We start from the raw sequence: 6,889 nt of genomic DNA on the forward strand, positions 1-6,889 counted from the left end.
ACTAGCCTTGAAAGTTTAATAAACTTTCAACCTTAATGCAACATTTATGGAATAAAACATGTATATTATGTCATTTTTTGCGGTTTTGTGTTCTTGGAGCTGTATCACAGTTGCTCTCTGAAGGTTTCTGTGGGATAGGATCTGGCTGTTGAGATCACAGCACACAGATATTATCTGTCATGTCCCTGAGATTTTAGTATGTAGGGACATTAGATTCATAAAACAAGAAAGGCAACTGACATTCTACTGCTAGAAGTGCAAAAATTCCTAATGATGACAGGAGGCATATTTCCTAAGGGCAGGGAAAGTAAAAGTGCAAAGACAGCCTAGACAAGGGACCAACAAAAGGCACATGCCTCATCCAGTTTCTACAGCTTGGCAATACTTCTTCCTTTCACCTAGTTGCAATGAGTACCTAATATGGCAAAGAAACTAATCTCAGTCCTGAATGCATCAGAATTGTAGGGAAACAACTAAAGAAAAAGTTAAAGGCCACAACCTTTAATGATAGAGTTTTGTCTCATGGGTACCACATTTTTAGTAAATTATTAAAAAGCAGATTATTTTCTTGTTTCTGTGACTCAATTGAGTCAGATGCTAATCTGACTCAGACAACATTCAATGCCTAAGAGCACAAGGATTGGGTGTATAATATGCATAGCACACAAGCCAAAGTTTTATAAAAAGAGAACAAATCTCCTTGTTAAACTGAAGGTATGTTTCCTGCTCATTTAGCACTTAAGAGCTGTGCTAATTTTCCTTAGCAGAGTCATTCACAAAACCAAGAATATTTGGAACATATTGTTTTGTATTATTTTTGTATTTTCATTCCTTTTAATGACAACAGAAACCCCAAACATTCCTCCCTTGCACCCTAACTCAATCTACTCTCTATAACTTGAAGTGATAAACACACAGCAATGATGTCCGGTTATCATTCAGGAAAAGTATGGAGATGGGGTTTAGTAAAGTAATAAGATCAGATGTATAGACAAGGAGCCATTCTTGTCTAGCTCCCGGCAAATAAACAAGCATTACTAATTATCTGGATGTTACATAAAATATTTTTTTCTGATTAGGACATTCATTTAATGAAAAAAGTATTGTCATAGAAATATATAGCAAATGAGAAAATGAGTATGTGAAAACCTTCAACAGCCTGAATAAAATGCTGTAGAATACACCTGGGAAAAATGTATCTATATGTCTCTCACAAAGAAACTAAGTTTGAGAAAAATAAATTATAGGACTCCCAGCTTCACATTTCAAATATGTTTTGTTTTTCCATAGATTCAAGGGGACTCTATTTTCAGTATTAAAAAAAGAAAACATGTGCCTCAATTTAGAACTTTAGCAACCAGCTATTATAACCATCCTGTTTCATGAAAAACCTCTCTCACATTTCACTTCTGAGTAGTATATGGTAGCATTTTCATAAGAACTGAGCACCATAATTCCCTTCAAATTTCATTTGTGACCTCATCTTCCCAAAGGTGCTAGATTCCATCATAACAAGTAAGTAATGAGCTAAGGTAAACAAAGTGTTTTATAAGAGCTACATCTAGTATATGAACTTAAGAATTGGAGTTCAGGACCCTGACAGCCATCCTGATTACAATCAATGTTCAGTTTTGCTTTTTCCCTATCCTTCCTTCCAAAGTCTGCTGAGACATAAAACAAAGGAAGAATATGTAATTTTTTAAAGATATACATATAGCAACTCTTAAGAACTAGTTTCCCTTGCCATTTGGAAGACTAAAATTATATAATTAGTATTATTGTTGTTACATTTCTATTTTTGTAATATGTGAAGCACAGTGATGAAACGGGATGTACAAATCTTAAAAATGTAGATTAAATAGTATTTAAATCTTGTAGAAGTGTAGGCATCTTGGAAGATGCTCACATATTATTGTTCAGGTAAAGAGCATAGCAGATGATCTATATATAAAAAAAGGACATCTTTCCAAAACCACATTGAAAAGAGCCAGATGCTAGAGTTTTGTGTAAAATCTAAATAACATGGTAACATTTCCATGTGCCCATGTTCCTTTTCTTTGCAAATTCTGATGATCAACATTATAGAGTGAAAGATATTTTTGTCATCTTTAAACCAAATTTAATTTTTGTTTTGATTTTTATATTGCAAACTACAGTTTGGAAGGAAAGGAGTTTACGTTTCAGTCAGTGAATTCAATTAGATGCTACACCATATATGATTACTTTACTCATTTGTTACTAGAACAGCCACTTCAATTAAGTCATCTTCCAAAGCAGAAGCACTATCACCACTTGTATTGATCATGAGCCTGGTAAATGAGCATCAATAAGTGAAAAAAACTTTGCCAGAGTGATCCTCCAGAAGAGGTCTGTATTATATGAAGAAAAGGAAAGAGACCAATAAAGTATTCTGATCATCCACAAAGCACAAAATCTTCATGACTGCTAAATTCAGCAATGAAAACACACGTTCAAGTCCCTAAACAAAGGGTTGCAGGCTTGGGGTTTATGGTGTCTTCAGAGAGAACAGCACTCAAAATTACTTCCTAAGTGAGCATTTATATACTTTATACTATCATTGCCAAGGATGACAATAGCATATATTTTTTTTATCAATACATAGTACAAAATCAGGCATAAAATAATGTTTGCACAATCCCAGATGTTAACTCCACCCCTCTTCAGGCATGAATCCCACTAAATAGCAAAAGATAGGAGAGCAACGGGGAGGAGAAGGTAACACATAGAGTTTATGTCCTGTCTACAAAACATTGCATTAGCTTCCCATGGAATTGTTGGTGCAGTAATATTCAGGAAATGAAAATACAAGATAGATGACTGTCCACTATGCAAATCTTTAGCTCCTCCATCTGTGACAAAATGATGACACTTCACAGAGAATCTGCAGAACTGCTTCCTAACAGAGACAAGAGTCTAGACCTGGGGTGTCAAACTCATTTTCACCGGGGGCCACATCAGCCCTGCAGTTGCCTTCAAAGGGCCCAATGTAATTTTAGGACTGTATAAATGTAATTACTTCTACATTTACACAGTGAAAATGAGTTTGATACCCCTGGTCTAGAGTATATGTATATGGGGAGAGAAAGAAGGGACAGAAAGGTGGGAAAATGGACTGTTCAATCCAGCTCCCATGTAAATACTCATTGAAGATGTACTTAGGATAGACATTACACTTTATAAAATTTGTATCCTCTAAGAAAAAAAATTCAGTCTAGGGAGAATTTGTAGCAATCAAAATGCCATAAAGTTTTTCTTCAGTTGAATAACATAGCTTCTTTGTCATATAGTTGAGAAAGAACCATATTTATCCCCAACTCAACCATTTGTTCTGTCTCTCAAAGATGCACTCTCCTATATGGACTACAGAGATAATGCAAGTAAAAGAAGGGCTGGGTGGGAAAGGTAGAGAGTAGTGAAAACACCTCTTTAAACTTAGATCATGCCCCTCTGAAAACTGGAACAGGGACATACTCTAGTATGTGAAATGCTGTCTTGTTTGACTCATACAGATATAGAGCTATAACAAGAAATAAAATAAAATGTAAAATTATTTAAACATGCAGTGTATAATTTCCTTTTCCACAGAAGAGTCATCTTTTGGAAAACGAGAAGTAATTATTAAGAAAAGTTACAGTTGAACGAAGCAAGAGGGTTGAGAGATATTTTTTAATTCATTTTGAAAGTCCCATGGCAGAGAAATCAGAAAGCTCTTTATTTTTAATTTGGAGGTTCTTACAGTATAATGCTAGCAAAAGCCCGTTACTAGGTGCTGACTCTGCAAGTCTTCCTTCATACTGTTGGTCAGAGCGTGATCAATGAAATTGACAAATGACACTGAATGCTGAGTCAGCCCTGCAGAGGTTTCGCTTGGTGAAATTTGCATACTGAAGAGTCAACGCCTGAATAGCAGAAACAAAATCCACTGAGACAGAGTAGTCTATGCAGAAGGAAGCAAATAATAGAACCTGAAGGCAATGAAGGAACACAAAGGGGGCAAATGGGTGGGTGGGAAAATGTGAGGCATTTTATTGTCTATAGTTTATGGACTGTTAAAACTATTGAAGCACGTGATGATGAAGTTCAGCACTGAGAGAGGAATTCAGAGGATGGAGGGATAGATCAGAGTATAAAAACCAAAACTGCTTGCCTGTGAAGTTCTCTTCACAAAGGAGTGACTATGTAGGACAAAGGATGCAACAGGTATTCCCACTGGACAGTTAAGCTGGTAACAGTTGCTTTATAGATTCTTAAATGGGAAGGAGCATATCAGAGTTTAGAATTCTAAGTGCTGGACATATAACTTGAGCACAAGGTTCTCCACAAATTGAGTTAAATGAGTCCAGTTTCATCCTAGGAGTATGCGCTGATGAATTGAAAATAATTTACATGTAAATTTAGGAATCAGAGATGGTGTTTGTATTGAGGCTGCTAAACTAGACACTATGGTAGTGAAAAAGAAATGTCATCTAGAGTAATCATGATATCAATGCTCTGTCACAATTTGCAGCATACACCAATAAAATGAAAAAAAAAAACTTGCCTTTCAGCCCTTCTGTTTCAAGGATCCTTTCTCCCCTTACATTTCATTTAGTGATAGAATACTTTGGTTTTCTTTTTATATTTTCTCCTCCCCCCATTTTTTAAAAATGTATCCTATTACGATATGGTACAGACAAAAATACCTTTCTAGTACAGACAAAAATACCTTTGCCATATACTTTTTACTCCACTTCTTAACTTCCTTACATCGGAGTTCGGTAAGAAGCACATGCACAACCCTTTATAACACATACCTTTTCTTCTAGTTTTTACAGCAATTTGATCTGGAGTTTCAGAGGTGTCTTTACCTTTCATTCGGAAATCACAAGTCTGAAATCTCACCTAAAGGTTATCCATTCCATCTGTTACACGTGAAAATGTTCAGACAACCTATCTCTCAAGCCCAAAGAAATAACTCTGTCCTGGTTTTGCTAAAAACAAGTTCCTCTTTTACTGAATTTGCCTGTCAGCTAAAGCTTCATATTAGCTGCATTTTCCTGGAGAACCAGACACATGTTTTGGTAAACACAGCAATGGAATACAAACTTATTGATAAGCACAGATGGACATCTCGCGAGAGGGGCGACGAGAAGGAAGTGAGCAAGAAACTGACCAACTGTGTATAACATTCCATTCACGTGAATACTTCATATAAAAGTGGGAGATCACGAGGATCTCGTGTGCTTTTCCCTTTTCCCTTCTGCTTATGGCCGACATTAGAAGAGGACCTTGCTAGTCGTCCCTGCAAACTGAGGCCTAGTGAGAGACTGAATCCAGCTCCGATTGGCTGCAGAGTCTAATCCAGGACTTCGGGTGCCGGCTCTGCAGTTGCTGAGACTTTCAAGATTGGTTTTGTATATTTTGTATTACTTTCTCTATTCTTATTAGTAGCATTAGTAAAACATCTTTAATTTTTTCCAACTCTCTTCACTCTGTGCTTCTTTTCCTCCCAATTGCCTCTCCTTAGTGAAAAGGGGGAAGAGGGAGGGGGAAGTGTAGGGAGGGGGGGAGAGGGGGTTAACAATACATCTGCCAGGGTTTTATTGTCACCCCGCAATCTTAACCCTCGACAAACTCCTACAATACTTTTTAAGAAATTTCACAATGGAGTAGAAGCTCCTGTTTCTCCATAAAGCTCAGTATTCTGTTCTGGAGAGAGAGAACTGAACTAATGACAGCAAAGATCACATATCTCTAAGTTCCAAGTTAATTGAAATTTTAGGTCTGACAACAACCTCTAAGACAGGCATCCTACCAATCCCTGAGATTACATTTTCTTAGAGCAGCCCTTTTAATAGTGACCTCATACTTTTCTGAGGAAGGCAAGAGCAGCAGCCAGTTGACTTGGAATGATTCCTGCTGTAATTTTAAATAAAATTAACTCTGACCAAGTTAGGTTCTGCAACACATAGCCTCGTGCTCCCAAATATATCAATCTACATTTCCAGATCCACACCTAATAGCTTTGAGGCTCAAGACTGCCATATAGCTCTGTCCTAACTAATGACAAAAAAAAATTCTCTCTGTGTGACTTTTTTTTTTTTGTTTTAAATGAAAGGCAATTAGTGGTACAATTTCAGCACATTTTTTGAAGTTCAGAATTGCATTTTTCAAAAACCAAACCTTGAAGTTTGGGTTGACCCTGCTTTCAGTCATTTATTGTTATCCAAGAGTTGGTCTGTACATTACAAGGAAGGTTTATAAGGAAAGTGCTGGCACTGTTTTTGCAATATTTTTCCTTCTGGGTCAAATACATTTTTAAAAGTAAATTTCAGAAGCTGCTAGAAGCTTCTAACAATATTTTGGAGTTTTAAATCTTTTAAACTCAGGTAACAAATAGCAAAAGAAACATTCAGATTGTTGAAACAGATGGAAAGCTTAAATATTTGTTTTATAAGATATCTTAACCATGCATCCACTTATAAAACATCAAACCTAATCCGTTTCTAGATTTTCCTGCTCTAGCCAGGAAAAAACGGAAAACAATGTGACAGTGACAGCAGTAACAATCTGCTCTTTGAAAGTATACAGAGTACAGTAAAAGAACACAGAAATTAGTCAGTAACATAAAGGGAGGTCATAAATGATGGTTTGTGTTGGGGTGATATATTTGAAAGGTAAGATATTCAAAACATAGTCATCAAAATGGCAAAGTGGCAACCAACAAAACATAAAATGACATGTGATTTTGTAGTGCTCTAGGCCAATACTCATTTATGATAGCTGGTTTTATGACTTTTTGTTCAGGCTCTGTTTTTTTCTCCCAACACTAGTGCTGCTGCTGAGAAAATTCTACTTTTAAAGTACATTAATTATCAACAATTTCTTA

Source organism: Columba livia, chromosome 5, assembly GCF_036013475.1.
Source record: "Columba livia isolate bColLiv1 breed racing homer chromosome 5, bColLiv1.pat.W.v2, whole genome shotgun sequence".
In the NCBI taxonomy this organism is placed as follows: Eukaryota; Metazoa; Chordata; class Aves; order Columbiformes; family Columbidae; genus Columba; species Columba livia.